Source organism: Cervus elaphus, chromosome 3 (assembly GCF_910594005.1).
Source record: "Cervus elaphus chromosome 3, mCerEla1.1, whole genome shotgun sequence".
NCBI lineage: Eukaryota > Metazoa > Chordata > Mammalia > Artiodactyla > Cervidae > Cervus > Cervus elaphus.
In genome coordinates, this window is record NC_057817.1 from 20428233 (window position 1) to 20447892 (window position 19660).

Genomic DNA, 19660 nt, shown 5'->3' on the forward strand with positions numbered 1-19660 from the left:
CTGTTATTGATGTCCATAAACTCTTAAAAGCAGTAACTTTTCTTCTAAGTTAATTTAAATTGACTCTTGGAAATAAAATCTGCAAAGGTTTTCTTTAATAGAACCGTATTTCAGGGTAGGACTAGTATAAAGAATTGAAAACAATTATTTATTCTATTTTCTTTGATTCTCTCCTGTGTCATAGCTGAAATTCACTTCTAGACCAATACTGGCTGAGACAAATACTAGTCTGAGAGAAATGAGGGCAAAATGATGAGTTTATTTGGAAAGTGAGAGATTCTGAGTAGGGAGATTAGGGGCAGGTTTTCTTGTAGAGAAATTGAACCAAAGCTTTTCCTTGCTTCTCCTGGGAAAAAAAGAATATATTTCACTACCCTTTCAGTCATATCCTGGATCTGTTGCCACTGTTCAAATATCTTAGTAGTTGGAAAGATTAAAACATAGCTCTTTATTTCTCCCTTTTTAGTTTGACTGCCTGGAAATTTGTGTCTCATTCACTGGTCAAGAAGGACTGAAGTCCACATAAATGTGGCACCCTCTTTTTGAAATTTATTACACATTTTTCCTTTTAGAAGTTTTCAGTTGGATGGCAATTTGTAATACTATTGCTTACAGATATAAATAATGTAGGGGCTACAGAATCCTTTATTTATTGTTTACACATAAATTGTTGTTAACATCTGATCTATTAACTGTACCTTCTCCACTAGAAGGTTTAGAGTAAAAATACTTCTCTGGGTAACTTGAATGATGTAAGTCGGGGTAAACTTTCCATCCCCAATGTTCGGAATAGATGTCAACAGTTCCAGATAGGCTTCCAATCCAGATGACCTAGTTAATTTTATTTCAGGGCAGTGAACAGATGGTGAGTGTTTTCTGTCTATCTGGCATTAACGTGCACTCTGTCACCATCAGACTTAACAGTGGCAGATGGCAGTTGTGTTAGCAAACATTCAGTCCTTTCCCCTCAGCCCTCGCCTTTGGACTGAGGAAGGCCTGGCTTTGGCTTACTGCTGACTCACACTGTGGCCACCTCTCCAGGGAAGCCTGAGGGGAGAATGTCAAACCACCGGAAGCCCTCAGTAATGCAGGTTTTCCTGTGCGCCCATGGCAGCAGGCACAGCTGGGGCCTCTTCAAAGGCCTGTGGTAGATATTACCTTCTCAGTGTGAAATCCATGGGGGTTCAGTGCTTACTGCAGGGCCAAGTTGAGCATTTCCATGGGATAGATAGATTTTTCTCACCCTCTTGTGAAAAAATACCTGAGTATATGAGGATAGCCTTTCTTGGCCTCTGGTGAACTTTTCTGTATAGAAAAGTAGCCAGTCATATTTAGCAGTTCTGTCCAGCAGCATGAATCATTTAACTGCCTTGGTTGATCTTTAGCGTATCCAGATTTCATTGTTTTTTTTTAAAAAAATGTTTTTTTTAAAGTAAGTTCTCCCTTTTTGGGAATCCAGGTGGGAACATGTTGCAGATGCATTTGTGTATTTTGGATTTCTGTAAAGGACTTTGTGGCATCCTAACTGCTACACACATAGGATAAGATGAGTGCTTAATTTATGAGCCAATTTTCTAAAATTATCAGAGTCAGTTGATATTGTGAAGATGCTGTCCTGGAAAACATAGGAAGTTTCAGGAAACTTAAAAGTTAACTTGTGTTTTGTAGTATTTACAGGATCGAGCAAATAATGCAAGTGAAATAATACGGGTGAGAGATTTATTGAATTGTCCCCATTTTATGGACACATATATTTTAAACATTCAAGATGTTAAATTTTTAAGTGTTTTTAACATTCTATAAAGGACAGAAATAGTATGGACCTAACAGAAGCAGAAGGTATTAAGAAGAGGTGGCAAGAATATACAGAAGAACTATACAAAAAAGATCTTCATGACCCAGATAATCACAATGGTGTGATCACTCAGAGCCAGACATCCTGGAATGCGAAGTCAAGCAGATCTTAGGAAGCATCACTATGAACAAAGCTAGTGGAGGTGATGGAATTCCAGTTGAGCTATTTCAGATCCTGAAAGATGATGTTGTGAAAGTGCTGCACTCAGCATGCCAGCAAATTTGGAAAACTCAGCAGTGGCCACAGGACTGGAAAAGGTCAGTTTTCATTCCAATCCAAAGAAAGGCAGTGCCAAAGAATGCTCAAACTACCACACAGTTGCTGTCATCTCCCACACTAGCAAACTAATGCTCAAAATTCTCCAAGCCAGGCTTCAACAGTACGCGAACCATGAACTTCCAGATATTCAAGCTGAATTTAGAAAAGGCAGAGGGACCAGGGATCAAATTGCCAACATCTGTTGGATCATCAAAAAAGCTAGAGTTCCAGAAAATCATCTACTTCAGCTTTATTGACTATGCCAAAGTCTTTGACTGTTGGATCACAATAAACTGTGGAAAATTCTGAAAGAGATGGGAATATCAGACCACCTGACCTTCCTCCTGAGAAATCTGTATGCAGATCAAGAAGCAACAGTTAGAATTGGATATGGAACAACACACTGGTTCCAAATCAGGAAAGGAGTATGACAAGGCTGTATGCTGTCACCCTGCTTATTTAACTTATATGCAGAGTACATCATGAGAAACGGTGGGCTGGATGAAGCACAAGCTGGAATCAAGATTGCCGGGAGAAATATCAATAACCTCAGATATGCAGATGACACCACAATTATGGCAGAAAACAAAGAAGAACTAAAGAGTGTCTTGATGAAAGTGGTAGAGGAGAGTGAAAAAGTTGCCTTAAAACTCAAGTCAGAAAACTAAAATCATGGCATCTGGTCCCATCACTTCATGGCAAATAGATGGAAACAATAGAAACAGTGAGAGACTTTATCTTTTGGGGGCTCCAGAATCACTGCAGATGGTGACTGCAACCATGAAATTAAAAGACACTTGCTCCTTGGAAGAAAAGTTATGACTAACCTAGGTAGCATATTAAAAAGCAGAGACGTTACTTTGCCAACAAAGGTCCGTCTAGTCAAAGCTATGGTTTTTCCAGTGGGCATGTTTGGATGTGAGAGTTGGACTATAAAGAAAGCTGAGTGCTGAAGAATTGATGCTTTTGAACTGTGATGTTGGAGAAGACTCTTGAGAGTCCCTTGGACTGCAAGGAGATCCAACCAGTCCATCCTGAAGGAAATCAGTCCTGAATATTCATTGGAAGGACTTATGCTAAAGCTGAAACTCCAATACTTTGGCCACCTGATGTAAAGAACTGACTAATTTGAAAAGACCCTGATGCCAGGAAGGATTGGAGGCAGGAGGAGAAGAGGACAACAGAAGATGAGATAGTAGGATGGCATCACCAACTCAATGGACATGTGTTTGAGTAGACTCCAGGAGTTGGTTTTAGACAGGGAAGTCTGGTGTGCTGCAGTCCATGGGGTCGCAAAGAGTTGGACACGACCGAGGAACTGAACTGAAATGAACTGAACATTCTATTTTCAATTTTTATTTTGTACAGACATGACTTTTTAGAGCAGTTTTAGATTCACAGCAAAACAAAGTATAGAGATTTCCCACATACCATCTGTTTCCATACATGCCTTGTTGTTGTCGTTGTTTAGTTGTTGTCACTCCGACTCTTTTGTAACCCCATAAACTGTAGCCCACCAGGCTCCTGTGTCCATGTGATTCCCCAGGGAAGAATATTGGAGTGTGTTGCCATTTCCTGCTCCCCCCATACAGGCAGAGCTTTCCCCATTATCAGGATCTCCCACCATGACACATTTGTTACAGTTGATGGACCTACATGACACATCATAATCACCCAAAGTCCATTGTTTACATGGGTGTTGCACATTCTGTGGGTTTACCCAAATGTGTAATGACATTATCCATCATTATAGTATCATACAGAGGAGTTCCATTGCCCCTAAAAATCCTCTGTGCTCTGCCTGTTCATACCTCCTTCCCTCCTAACCCCTGGCAACCACTAGTATTTTCACAGTCTCCATAGTTTTGCCTTTTCTAGGATGTCATATGGTTGGCATCATACAGTACGTAGCCTTTTCAGTTTAGCTTCTTTCACTGTTTCAATTTTGGTAAGTCTTATACTGAACTGGTCATAGGAATGCAAAGTTCAGTCAACAACAATGTGATTGATAATATAAATTGCACATATTCCATAACGCAAATCTGGAAATATCATCAGAGCTGTTTAGCCATACCTGAAAAACTCTGTTTGTAATTTATCTTAGTTAGGGCTTGGAGATAACAAGCAATGTTGGTGGCTTATTATTTATTGTCACCTGAAATATGTATTTGGGATAAAATTCTTTTGGTATTATTCATAGTGATTATTCACTGGTTGATATAAAATGCTTAATAGTAGGCTAAAATCTCTTTTGGACTCAGGTTTTGCATTGCTAATGAGTGATACACAACCACTTTAGCGTTTCAAATGGCAGTAGCCTTAGTGGTTACACTGCTCAGGGTGCATTATAGTCTGCGTATTAGCTTTCGGGAACTAACAAAATGGTTCCCTTAAATGAGTTGGCAGTATATCAAGATAATTTAGAACATACTGTTGTCAATCTTTGATCTTAAATATTAAATTGGGGTGCATAAGATACATATTTTGGGACAAGCACTCTTTCAGAGTTTAGGCTCATAAATATATTGATTAAGGCATCATACGTTTAACGAACTGATAGAGTCATCTCATCTGATTTCTTTATTTCTAGTGATTCTTAAGTATCTTTGTAAATTTGGTGAGGAAACAAGCAAGGGCACCTGGATTGCCTTTACACGTTTTTTACTTGATATTGGCCTATAACATTCCTTTAAGCTGGGATTTGATATGGGATCTCTGCACTGCAATTTTAGTGATTGCTGAATAGGACTGTAAATTAAGCCTATTCTCATACCTTTAGAGATGCAAGTTCTTATTTTGCTTTATTTTATTTTGTTTCTGAATTATTCATACACTTGCCTCAATATTCTGCTTTGATTTGCTATAGAGACCTAGGTTTATTTATGTTAATCTCATGAGAATGATGCCAAAAGTATTTTTTTCTGTTGGCTTTGAACGTGCTTTTGGAATTTATAAATATTTCAGTAGGTAGACTCAATGAATTTTAGAGCAAGTATAGACTCTGAATTCATCCTAATATTAAATCTCAGAGAGTCTGAGACTTCGGGTCACAAATGTAGCACCAAGCTGTCACTAGAACCTATATTTTTAAGTCATTGAGTAAAGCTGTTCTTGGTGTTGATACAACTAAACACTAAGTTAGGTGTTCACAGGATTCTAGTGGATAAAAATTGACAGGTGGAAGCTAAGGCTAAATTATCTACCTCAAATGTCTGCCTCCATAGAAAAAAATCACAAATGACTCGATATCAAGATAAAACACAATGGCAAGAGGCAACCAGAGTATTGAAGTATTTCCTGCCATCAAGAAACCTTACTACAAAAAAGATACTAATACTTTCAGCTGCTATTTATTTTTATGTTATATGTAAAATATGTCTTATATCATTGAGTAATTTCTTTACCATATAAGAGAAAAAGATTCTTGTGTGAATCCTGGAAAGCATCTTAGAGCCAGGCAGAGACCTAGCTCTCAAAAGACAAGATATTGAAGGGCACACTTGTTGAACACCATAGCTTTTCCCAACTCCTAGCTAGGGCGTATGGTGGGAGAGGAGATGAATAAATTAAAATTGCTTTTAAAGTACATAATCTAATACTCCAGGTACTTTGCTAAATGCTTTCTATTAATTCTATTTGATTCTTGTAACAACACCTTAGGGTAGGCTATTATGACTCCCAAGTTATAAATGGGATAGCACAGGTGTAGAGAAATTAAAACTTTCCCTGGGACCATGTGGCTGATTTATAAAGCTGAGATTTGAATCTGAGTCCAGCTGAAACCAACGGTGCTACACCCATAACCGCAGCTCTACAGTGGTTAAATTGTATGAGAGAGAACAGAAAGGCATGCATATAAGGGCCTGATGAGTTTCAGGTGAAGATATTTGGGATATAGCTATGTTGAAGCCAGCTGGAACCAGCTCTCAAAAGCTGATAGTTAAATATTTAGAAATTTTGCAAGCTGGTTGTTAAATTATTGATAATATAAAATCATCTATCATGAAAGTATTTACACCACAGAAATGAGCAAATGCTACAAATCAGGACTTTGTTCCCATGAAATCAGTTTTCCAGCATAACACTAGCTACTTGAAATGTTGGTGTTTAAAGCACAGCATGCATGGAGGAGAAAGAATGGGAGAAGCAGCTAGAAACATACATTAAGATCAGTTTATAAACACCTCGCTTGGGTAAAGGTGAGCGTGGTCATGTTTTTGCAATGTAAATCAGATTCTGTCATCTCTCAGCCTGTAATCCTTCAATGACTTCCAACTGGAATCAAATCTAAATTGCCTATCGTGGGGAATGATCTGTGCTTTCCTCTTCAACTTGGTCTCTGCAGTTTTCTCTCTCATTCTCTCTCACATCAAGCTGCAGCACACTGGTCAACTTGTATCAGATTCTTAACTAAGCCAGGCTCTTTCCAAATTTAGTCATTTACACTAATTGTCCCTTTAGTCTACTTCTGATGTTTTTGCCTGGTTGTATCCTTCTGATCTCAGTTTAAATGTCACTTCCTAAAAGGCTTTTCTTAACTTTCAAATCTAAAGTAGCTGCCAAGTCTCTCTCTGTCACATCAGCCTATTTTAACACTCTGCTTAGCACTTAATGGTGTGATATGGGGTTAAATGCCGCACCTCTAAAGCCAGACTGCTGTGACCCATTCTTCCTTCACCATTACTAGCTGTGGGACTTCATGCAGTTTGCTTATCTCCATTTTATCTCTTATCAATTTCCTATTTGAAAATAGGATGCAATTATTTCCTTTTCATGGAGTTTCTGTGGGAATTAATATGTGTAAAAAAACACAAGGCACATAAGAGAGAGAGCCGTGACTGGTCCATAAAACATCCCAAATATTTCAGAAATTATTGTCACTGATAACTGATACTTAATGACTTGTTTTCCAGTTCTTTCAGCTAAGAGAGAAGTTCAGTTGGAAGAGGCACTTCATCTTTTCTGTTTGCTTTTGATTCTTCCCATCTCTGATTCCTAGAGCATATCTGGCAAGTGGTGGGCAGTGGGGCAGGGTGAGGACGTACGACAAGAGGCTGATCATTCAGAGTTTCTTGGTTGCTATCCTAACTTCTCTCAGCATTCTGTTGTTGTTTTCTCTGGACTGAGAACAATGGAATAAACATAGATGTCGGAAACAGCCATTTTCAGGGGACGAAATTAGAGTAAGAGATTCTGCCCTTTCTCCATAAGCAACATACTTCATCTCCAACTCATGGGTGGCTATTCAAGAATGTGGGCCCATGTATTGTCAGATTTCTCATTTATCAAGAGAAGACATAATTATGGATATTTTTTTGGTGTGAAATCTCCCAAGTTTTAAATGTTTACAACAAATTCAAAATTTATACATGACCTTTAATCAAACAAATCAGGTCTACAGGCTGGATTTGGCCATGGCCACCTGTTTACAAACCGTGGTCTTGAATTTGATCTCTCAGTTTTGGTTTGTGAGGTCAGTGTCCTCTGTTTACCGTCCTATTCCTTATAAGGAAACTGCCTGATGACCACACTCTACAGCTCCATCTTCCTGAAATTCTTTATCTGGTGTCCTGTACTCGCTAAACAAACCCTCCCCAAGGTGGTACCCTTGGTCTGAATTTTATTCCTTTGGTTTACCATATTATTCACCAGAGTTACATGGTTCACACCACAGTTTGTATTGTATGCCATAGATGTAAGGATAAGGAAGATCACAGTCTGGGTCTTTTACTTAAGTGTTTATTATTGAAGAGAGATGTTAACTTCGAAAAGAAACTTTATTTCTCATTTCTCCCTTCCCTTATTTTTCCTTCCCTATGGCCTGTAGTGACACCAGTCTGATCAGTATTCTAAGTCAAAAAATTTATTCTCAGTAACTTTTAGAAAATTACTGTGACATGGTGCCTTGCAAATGTACTTTGTTTCCTATGAACATTTGGCTGGGGGAGGGGAGTAATCTAGAACAGTGCTCTGTAACACTTTTTGTTTATATGTGCCGCTACCAGTAAAAAAAAAAAAAAAATTAAATGTGTTTTGACCTGAATGTTTGTGTACCCTCCAAATTCATCTGTTGAAATTCTAAACTCCAAGGTGACAATATTTAGAAGGTAGAGTCTTGGGGCCATTAGAGCAATGGAATTAGTGTTTTTATGAAAGAGATCCTTTATGCTACGTATAAGCTTTTAACAAAAAAATGGACTACTAAGAGGCTGGCCCTCACCAGATAATGAATCTTGGCATTCCAGCCTCCATTACTATGAGAAAAAAATGTTTGGTGTTTATAAGCCACCCACTTTATGGTATTTTGTTATAGCAGCCCAGCTTCCCAAGTGGCTCAGTAGTAAATAACTTGCCTTCCAATGCAGGAGCCATAAGAAATGCAGGTTCCATCCCTGGGTCAGAAGATCCCCTGGAGGAAGAAATGGAAATCTACTCCAGTATTATTTCTGAGATAATCCCATGGACAGGGGTCCTGGTGGGCTACAGTCCATGGGGTTGCAAGGAATAGGACACGACTGAGGAGCTGAGCATGCAAACACACACACACACACACACACACACACACACACACACACACACACACAGTGAGCATATAGCTCCATATATGTGGATTTATTTATTGTTGTTGTTCAGTTGCTCAGTCATGTCTGAATCTTTCCAGCCCCATGGACTGCAGCACGCCTGGCTTCACTGTCCTTCTCCATCTCCTGGAGCTTGCTGAAACTCATGTCCATTGAGTTGGTGATGCCATCCAATCATCTCATCCTCTGTCATCCCATTCTCCTGCCTTCAATCTTTTCTGGCATCAGGGTCTTTTCCAGTGAGTTGGTTCTTTGCATCAGGTGGCCTAAGTACTGGACCTTCAGCTTCAGCATCAGTCCTTCCAATGAGTATTCAGGGTTGATTTCCTTTAGGATTGACTGGTTTGATCTCCTTGCAGTCCGAGGGACTCTCAAGAGTCTTCTCCAGCACCAAAGCTCAAAAGCATCAATTCTTTGGTGCTTAGCCTTCTTTATGGTCCAACTCTAACATCCAGACATGTCTACTGGAAAAACTGTGGCTTTGACTAGACAGACCTTTGTAGGCAAAGTAACGTCTCTGCTTTTTAATGCACTGTCTAGGTTTCTTTCCAAGGAGCAAGCATCTTAATTTCATCACTGCAGTCACTGTCCACAGAGATTTTGGAGCCCAAGAAAATAAGAGTCCTTTCACTGTTTCCATTGTTTCCCCATCTATGTGCCATGAAGTGGTGGGACTGGAGAGCACGATCTTAGTTTTTTGAATGTTAGGTTTTAAGCCAGCTTTTTCACTCTCCTCTTTCATTTCATCAAGAGGCTCTTTAATTCCTCTTCGCTTTCTGCCATAATGGTGGTGTTATCTGCATATCTGAAGTTATTGGTATTTCTCCCGACAATCTTGGTTCCTGCTTGTACTTCATCCAACTTGGCATTTCACTTGAGGTAATCTGCAAATAACTTAAATAAACAGGGTGATAATATACAGTTTTGATGTATTTCTTTCCCAATTTCGAACTAGGATTTTTCCATGTTCAGTTTTAACCGTTGCTTCTTGACATGCATACAGGTTTCTCAGCAAGCAGGTAAGGTGGTCTCATATTTCCCTCTATTAGAATTTTCCATAGTTTGTCATGATTCAGTCAAAGGCCTTAGCATAGTCAATGAAGCAGAAGTAGATGTTTTTCTGGAGCTCTCTTGCTTTTTCTGTGATCCAGCGGATTTGGTAATTTGGTTTCTGGTTCCTCTGCCTTTTCTAAATCCAGGTTAAACCTCTGAAATTTCATGATTCACTAACTGTTGAAGCCTGGCTTGGAGAATTTCGAGCATTACTTTGCTAGTGTGTGAAATGAGTGTGATTGTGTGGTAGTTTGAACATTTTTGGCGTTGCCTGTCTTTGAGATCGGAATGAAAACTGACCTTTCCCAGTCCCGTGGCCGCTGCGGAGTTTTCCGAAGGCACTGGCATGTTGAGTACAGCACTTTCACAGCATCGTCTTTTAGGACTTGAAGTAGCTCAGCTGGAATCCCATCCCCTCCACTAGCTTTGTGTGTAGTGATGCTTCCTGAGGCCCACTTGACCTCACACTCAAGGATGTCTCACTCTAGGTGAGTGATCACACCCTCACGGTTATCCGGGTCATTAAGATCTTTTTTTGTATGGTTCTTCTGTGTATTCTTGCCACTTCTTCTTAATATCTGTTGCTTCTGTTAGGTCCATACCATTTCTGTCCTTTATTGTGCCTATCTTTGCCTTAAATGTTCCTTTGCTATTTCTGATCTTCTTGAAGAGATCTCTAGTCTTTCTTATTCTATCGTTTTCCTCTTTTTCTTTGCATTGTTCGCTGAGGAAGGCTTTCTTATCTCTCCTTGCTGTTCTTTGGAACTCTGCATTCAGATTGATTTCTCTCTCCTGTTCTCCTTTTGTTTATTTGTCATTTTATGTTCAATCTCATCTTCTAGTTTATTGTGCTGCGTGCTCAGTTGCTTCAGCCTAGTGTGTCACATATATTTTAAAATGCACAGAAAATATCATTTTAAAATACTGAGATTAAAAATAGTAGATTCAATTATCTTTTTATACTCCATGGGAGAATTACCAAGCACACTTCATGGATGCCTATACTCCTGGTCTAAAGACAAACATCAACTTTTAAAGAGACTGCTTTACTAGACTGGGTGTGGGAGTAGCTATCCTGATTTACTCTTTTTGTCAGTTTTGCATTAGAATGCTGTTCACGGTGGAAGTGCCAGGTTGAGGACGTGAGGACACAGCCTAGGGCTCCAACCCACAGCACAACTGCTAGAATCGAAGGGGCTGAAAATCCTGTGTACCAGTCCCCAAACACCACGTCTGCTGTCTCCAGATAATCTGAAGACTCAATATGCTCGCTGCTAATGTGTCCTCCTAACCTCAGCACCCACCTCCTGTCTCTGCCACCCTCTGTGGGAAGAGGGCTGTTAGATTGGCTTTTCTCAACATCATCAGAGTGTTTTTCATATCCTCTGGATTACTGAGTTTATAATCTCTGACCTAAACCATGAGCAAGGGATGAAGCTGCAGTGTCTGAAGCCTCATCACTCTCCGCAAAGCTCAAGGGCAGTTTAACAGCTGTTCACTACCTGATTGGAATTAGGATACTTGTGAAAAGGTCAAGGAGAAAGAGTTAAACGGCACATCTGTTTCAGTCATAAAACCATATTTCTAGGAAGCTAGAAAAAAAATAAACATTCTATTGAAGAAAATCTCAACAGTCATTTTAAGAACATGATTTCACTATGATTGTAAAACAAGGTATCTGTCTTATTCCTTCTTAACATTTCCTTTTTCTAGGAATATAGTGCAGCCCTTGTTTCTGTCCTTTATTCTTTTGAACCCTAACAAAAAGCTGGCCTAATATTCTTATTTTACAAGCATTATTTTTTTACCCTCTAATTCTGTGTTAATCATTGAAACCTTTGTTTCTGTTTTATATTTTTTGATTGAAAAGCATTAATCAGCAATTGTATGTGCTCTTCTGTTTTGTCATTCAAATGCCTTCCACATTTCTTTATCTTCACCTCTTTTTAAATTAAGCTTTATTAACTGAAATCATCCTCTTTCTAAAATAGAAAGGCATCCTGATTTGGACAAAGCTGACCTATGCACTTGTCTGAGTGAACTGTCAAAGCTAATCCTTACTGTCCCTGCTGTTACAGTCTTAATTCCTCACCAACAACTGTGCGTGAAAGTGCTTTGAGAAGTGTCAGCTGGTTGAAGTGTCCCGTCCTGACAAATACTACCAGTGGTTCAGTGTCAGCCGGGGAAGACACAACAAACGGCATTCCACAGAGGTTACTTCTTGGGCCGGTTACCATTTGGATCAGTGGCTTGGATGCTGGAATAGAAAATATGCTTAGAATGTCTGTGATGGATGCTAATATTTATGATGAGGACCGACCCGGGTCCTGAGTTACTCTCTCTACCTTATAATCTTGCTATAACTTGAAGAAGCTGTGAATGATTTTATATGAAGAAATGGAAATCCCAGTAACCTTTGCCACCTAAATTGAATCAATCATCATAAGGCAGGCCAAAGCCTCCTATGAGGCTCTACTTATATCATAGACTGACCCTCTCATCTTCTCTTTGCTTGCATGGCCTATAGCATCTTGATTATTTACTCTCATTCCAGATTGTCACTGACTGCCTTTCAGCCTGATTTTTAACACCTCTCCTCAGCTATACTTTTTGAAACACAGAGCCTTATTTGGGAGCCTTAATGATTTAACTGCAAACATAGAAGGGAATAAAGATATTTTAAAAATTCCAAACAATATGGATGATTAAAAGCTAGAGAAACTCTTAAAAGTAACACTAATCCTGGGTTTTCTAGTCTACATTTAAATGCAAATAGAGTTGGCAGTCTAAGAATCCCCATCCTGATTCATTCACTTTGTCTGAAAGTGAGACCTGCCAAGTCTGTAGTCTAGATCAAGCTCTTCAGAATCCCAAGCTCAGTAGATTCCCAGTTGCCCAGTGGGATTGCTAATTCTTCTCAGGTGAGGCTTCCTGGTCTTCTCTGTACATCTTCTCTTTTCCTCTGAATCCCAAGTGTGTTATCCTTTCATCGTAATTCCCCAGACCCTTTCCTTCTTCTTGGCAATTCTAAGGAGAATACAGTCCTGTACTGACCTAAAAATTATTCACTTTTGCCTTTTAGATTTCATACCTTCACCTTTCTCAAGGTTTATTTGGTTTTACTTATTACGAGATAGTTAATGAGGCTCATTCTTTCAGATTTTATAGTCCTGCAAACACATGTCACATCAGTTCCCTACTGGTCAGGAAACCTCAGCAGTGTGCACCAACTAGACATTAGCCTGTCTGTTAGCCTCTCTTTGGTCTTATGAGGCCTCAGAAAGCAGAATTCCATCCTATGTTTTTAAAAACTATATTTTACCTTTAATAGGTCCAAGCAATATTTTTTTTTCATGTTTTAGGGAAACCTCAAATGTACAGAAATCACACATTTATGAAGTACCTGAAATACCCTAATTTCAGATTACTATTAAAATCCTTCAGTTGTTCTTTCTTGATTACATCTGTATCCGTAGGTTTTTCTTCTTCTTATGTCCCTTTCTTTTCTCCATGAAGGTGATTTTCCAGAACTATATGATTATTTTATAATACCAGATGTGGTAAACATCACATTTTCCAATTTTCCTTTCCATTCATGTTTAGGGGAGATTATACATCCCAACCTCTTTTGGGAGATAGACCAGTTGACTAGCTCTGAACAATGAAACATACATGAATATGATTTTAATCTGATTTTTTTTTACTATCATGACTACCAGCTATACTCTGACTGGAGGATCCTGTTAACCTCTCCTTACATCATGTGATTATGTGAAACAAAACTGCTGATCTGTTGACTTACATTGCACATGTAGTATGAGCGAGAAATACGCGTTTGCTGTGTTCAATAACTGATATTTCAGGGTTAATTTGTTACCAAAGAATAACCTAGTTTATCCTGATTAATAAAACCACCACCGGATAAGCAGGCTTTAACAATAACAGGCTCTATTTACACTGGTGGAAGAGGAACAGGATTCCCTAGAATGATAAATCCATTTCAGTGTCCATAAACTCTGGGAGAGATTTAGGCCAGATAATGTTCTGACTTATTAAAGTTGGACTAATTCAGAGACTTGATTTATTTTTGCATTTAAAGGTGCATGTTCCTTGTTTTTCTATGAGAAAATTAGATTTCTTTTCATAGTGCTATTTTCTGTGAAACACTTGTTTTATTTCTACCTTGTTTTTCTAAAGCTTTCATATCTAAGGAGGCAATTGAATATTTCGGCGTGAGTGCTCAGTCATGTCTGACTCTTTGCAATTCCACCCGAGCTCCTTTGTCCGTAGAATTTTCCAGGCAAGAGTACTGGAGAAGGTTGCCATTTTCTACTCCCAAGGGCTCTTCCCTACCCAGAGATTGAACCCACATCTCCTGCACTGCAGGCATATTCTTTACCACTGAGCCACCTGGGAAGCCCACAGTTGAATATTTAGAGCTGTAAAAAAGCAGCTCAGTGCTCGCTTCGGCAGCACATATACTAAAATTGGAGCGATACAGAGAAGATTAGCATGGCCCCTGCGCAAGGATGACACGCAAATTCGTGAAGCGTTCCATATTTTTAAAAAGAAAAAGAAAAAGAAAAAAAAGCAGCTCAGCTTCATGCTTCCCACTCCATCCACAGACTTAACTGTGGCACATCATAAGGGCTCAGTGCTGTGCATCCCATTGTGTTCAGGAATCTGTCTGTGCTTTGCCTCCCACACCCGCCTTGACTGCCTTATTTGTTCTTTTCCTGAGACTTTTCTTGATACCTGGCTCTGGACTCCACTCTCCCTTTAAACTCAATTTTTGAACTCTACTTGCTTCCCACACCCTCTTCTGAGACCCAGGCATCAATCCCCGTTTGTTCTTTGACCAAAAGCCATTCCCACAGTCTTTCTCAGTTCTGGAACTCCTGGCTCCTCACATTCTTAGGAAAAGAGGTCAGCAATAGGAGGGCAGACAGAATAGTCTTGAAGCTCACGTGGGTAGTAACAGAAGTTATTTTGGGTTGTGATTTTAGGAAATTGGTCTCAATGCTTCATACTTTTTCATGATCTTAATTATTTCTGGGCTCACTAGTTGGAGTTTACTTCTTAACGGCATTGTTATCCATCGATGTGTAAATGTATTGATGTTCAACTGGTGAGAAGAAAAGACAGAAGTGTCAGGCCGCAAAGTGCTTTGTAAAGAAGGACCATGTTTGCATTTTTCAGATGGGTCAGGGAGGCACAACTGGAAAGAGAACCTGGGTTTTTATCCAAATCCTGTACTTTGATTAGTCTGGGCCACTGCATCCTGAAAACTGTGAATTACTGAGAGGATGCAGTACTATAGGCTAAGCTTCCAGCAAGACAGCAGTTCAGCAGCAGAGCTGTGCACATCTGTACACACCTTGTACACTGTCTGGTTTGTTTAAACCACTGCAAAATTCCTGCAGACATGGATGCTTCTTACAAAATGCAGTTCTGTATTTCTTACATATCTATTTCAATTAGTATAGTTTTGCTGAACTGAATTATTTCACTTACTTTTCAGAGCTCATGTGATTAAGTCTGTTGATATTACCATAGGAAGAATAAATAAATTTATCAAGATAATCTCTTTGATTGTATAATGACTTGTTCTGTCTTTTCCCCAGCCCCCAAGTATCCAAAGTCCCCTTTTGAGAGAAATCAACAATTGTTATTATTATTCATTTATTATTATTATATTATTGATTACAAATTCTTGATCCTTTATTGTTTTCTTTCCCTCTGGTCATGTAAGATCAATGATGACTTCTAGCAAAGGCTCCTGATGATTTCAAGAATGTTAAATCAGTTTCACAGCTTAATTCATATTTCTTTTACCTTAAACAACGTCTTCATTTAGGGAATGATTATTATGCAAAGCACAATAGGTTTAATGTGATTAAGTTACAAAAAGCAATATGTCACATCCAGATCTTGCTACAGATGGAAAGATTATTGAGGTTGGAAAAGGAATGTGTTCCCTTCTTGGCAGCTGTCTAGCCTCTTCCCTCTTCTATCTTTATTTTTCCAAGCTCCTCCTTTTTCTTTTTTCCCCCTGTTTGCTGCTTTGTTGGCATTGATTTGTTGATTCTGAAAGGGCAGCATTGGTGTGTGCTTAGTCATTTCGGTCACATACAACTCTGCAACCCTGTGGACTGTAGCCCACCTGACTCCTCTGTCCATGGGATTCTCCAGGCAAGAATACTGGAGTGGGTTGCTATGCACTCTCCCAGGGGGTCATCCCGATCCAGGCATCGAACACGTGGCTCCTGCATTGCAGGCCGATTCTTTACTGCCGAGCCACCCCGCTAGCCCAAGGGTGTAGTGTTACCTCTTAATGTATGCTTGAAGCTGTAATATACCCCAAACTTCCATTTCAGTATAGCACACTGGAACTGCAGTGTCTGCAAAGTACTTTAGTACTCAAACCAACTATATTAAACCTAAAACTAAATCTTAAAAGGATGGGAACATTTTTAAACCATCTTTCAATAGTACTGTCAATAACTTAGCTATCTTTATGTATTCTCTTTTTCTTTTACATCCAAACCTGACTATACCTATTTTTGTTTCAGTTACTTAGATGTTTTCTTTTTATAATGATTGAAGTACTGCAAGAACAAAAAGAAACTTCCAAAAAACAAGAATTGGTATTTGTGTCCTTCAATCTAGGAGCATATCCCAATGAAATGATGTCATTTTAGGAACTATTCTGAGCAGTTTTACCCACTTAGGGTAGTAGTGACTATGAAAAATCAGCAAGGCCCATGCTGTTCACTGTTTCCCCTATCCTACAGTAAAGGTGCTGGTTTTTTTTTTTTTTTTTCCTATTTAAGATGTAAACACAAAATTTAGTTGAGAATGACATTTCAAACTATGAGATAAACTCTATCTAGTTTGTTAAATAATTCATATGTCTAGGAAGCACAATTAAAACAAAATGTAAACTGAAGGAGCAAGAAACATATCTATTAATATCTTCATTTTGGACCTTCAGCATCCAGATCATTGTTTGGAACATGTTCAACACTGGGTAGACACTTGTGAATTTAAAAATTAATTGATAATATCATATTGATATATGAGATTATTCTGGATAAAGCACCAGTCATTCCTCAGGGAGTTTCTTAGTCAAGAATGGTTCTAGAATGATTAAGGAAATAACTGTGATATTCACTTCTGGCTTAGCATCTCTCTCCTTATGCTGGTTCTGCATTATCATATTGGTTTTTTGTTGTCCACTGATCTATTTTTGCATTCTTTTCTGGTCTCTGATACAACCTGAGCGACAAACTGTTTCTAAAATGCACATACAGAGACAGAGACAGACACACAAAAAAGACAGAGACAGAGAGAGAGAGAGGGAACAAGCAAGTTCTCTCTTGTCTCTTCTTACAAGGTCACTAACCCTGTCAAGAGGCTCCAATCTCATGACCTAATTACCTCCCAAAAGCCTCATCTCCAAATACCATCCTACTGGGGATTAGGGCTTCAACATACAACTTTCAGGAGTGATACAAACATTCAGTCTGTAACAGTAAGTTTTATTTAAAATTTCAAAGACTGAAATTTTTTGTCTGAACTTTTGTAAAAAATAACAATGAGAAGTAAAAATATTAAAACCAAGAATGAAATTCAAGTGTAACTAGAAAAAAAATATACATATGAAATTAACTAGATAGGTTTTATTAGTCTCATTTTACATTAGTAGAATTAAAATATACATAAATATGTATTATTTTCAGAAACATTTAAAACTTAGAATTGTTTTAAATATTACCCTTGCCAGATAAATGTAATTTCAAGGAATTTTAGTGCTATTTTTCTATCAGAAGAAAATCTGTCAGTTAGACACATCAGTGGATGTATAAGAGGAGACTATGAAATAAAAAAGTGAACTCAAACCTTGAGATAAATCTAATGATGGATTTAATAAAAAAGTAAGAATTTTAATGATTCATTAATCCACTCCAGTATTCTTGCCTGGGAAATCCCATGGACAGAGAGCCTGGCAGGCTACAGTCCATGGGGTCGCAAAAGAGTCAGACATGACTTAGCAACTGAACAACAAAAATGACTCCATGGAAAGTTCTGTCTGTAGAAGTCCTCTGTGGGCACTAACCCCCTATTTAAATTCAAAACTCATATAGTAAAAACATGTGAATTCACCATCTCTAAAAATCATGTAAAAGTTAATCCTGATCAGTCTTATTTCTCTTAGGGGTTTTTGACCCTATTGGCACATGCAGTGGATAAATCTCTGCTGTGAGGGCTGTGCCATGCAATGTAGAATGTTAGTGACGTTTCTGACCTTTACCAGGGGCCAACTGTCATACAGTTGTGACAACTAAAAAGTGCCTTCAGATATTGCCAAATGTCCCCATGAGCAAAATTTCCCCAGCTGACAACCATTGCTATGGAAGAATGAAGCGAAAATCCCATGGACAGAGGAGCCAGATGGACTAGTTCATGGGGTCTACTGAGCAACAACTAAAACAACAACAATACCTGCAACTCATCAGAAAAAGAAAAAAAAAAGGGGGGGGGTGAGGGGGAGGATGTAAGAAAGAGAATGAAACAACAACCTTTTGAGCTCTCTGCTGTTTTACTTGACACCTTTTAGTATTACAGGGAAACACATTTAGAGATAATAGGGATTCAAAACAGCAGCAGACAAAAGTGCATCATTTTAGTGTAATTGAGGAGAAACTGAATCCTTAACAATAGTCTCAGTAGGATAGAGAACAATTGAAAAGTGTATCTTTAGCAACTTATGTGCTTTTGAATGAATGGCAAATGTACTCTTATCATTCCAACTGCTACTTATATGACTTCTGCACAGTTGGAGAGTCTATTTTAGGCAACTATAAATTTGATTTAAAGGCAAACTGTATTATGAACCAAATGTATTCACTAGGGCTTGAACCAATCCATTTCTATTTGATGCTCTGGAAAGAAGAGCTAGGACACACACTAAAATAACCCCATCGCTCCAGTACAATTGAAACCAAATGAGTCAACCTGGTTCCTTTGTTGTTCAACTATAGCAACTCCAAATAAAGTTGCAGCTTGTGTGTGCTGCTGTTTTCCAGCTCCACCTTTTATCTTTTTTTCCAAGTTACTATGATGTCAAGCCTCCCACCCAGACCCCTGTGAATATCTACAGGTATAGTTATTTTATCTCAGCTAAAGCAGCATCAGGTCAATGGCTCTGCGATAAAAGGCAGGAACAAAGGAAAGGCAACTGACAACAAGCCTGTGGGGGACTCTGTAACAATGAGTCCTAGGGATGGTAACCACTGAAAGCTCCTGATGCCTTCAGCATAGTGGAGACAGGGCTCACCTGAATAGGCAGAACCCCTGAATCTGATTCCAGGGAACCTGCATGGGAAAAGTGATAACAAACACCTTTCTCTTGTTTCTCTGAAAGGTCTCCCCCCTGCATTCAAATATTGCGGCAGGAGGAATTCTTACCTAGTTAAGAGTATCTGTTTGGTAATTATGAGGTCAAGAAAATGAAATATTTCCTCTAAAGGATTAAGTTCTCCCAGAGTACCTACTCTTACTCAGGTAGATCGAATTAAGGAGATTCTGGCTGGCTCCTTCCAGATGCTGAAGCTACCTAGAATACCTGGACCTTATTTACTCTCAAAAGGAGTTACCTTCAGTCTTCGAACTACAAGCAATGGCTGATGTGTTGGAAGCAATAGAGTCTTGCACCAGGACATAGACTGTGTATTTCATCACTTGTTCTGATACCACAAATTGTAGTTTATGGTTGGCACTGTTTGGAAACTGCTAGAATATATAATCACTTAATTGATTTTTCAAGCACAAATAATGTTAACTAGCACACTTGTTAATGTTAACTAGTTAATATTCCTAGTTAACTAGGAATACATGTTTATGGCATTGT

The 19660-nt window shown here is 38.8% G+C and overlaps 1 non-coding gene across 1 annotated transcript; it reads left to right on the forward strand.

The window, feature by feature from the left end:
- The first annotated feature begins 14204 nt into the window (after positions 1–14204).
- Positions 14205–14311, forward strand: LOC122686520. Its single transcript, XR_006338804.1, has one exon. It is a non-coding gene; the product is annotated as a U6 spliceosomal RNA (small nuclear RNA).
- Positions 14312–19660: the final 5349 nt, after the last annotated feature.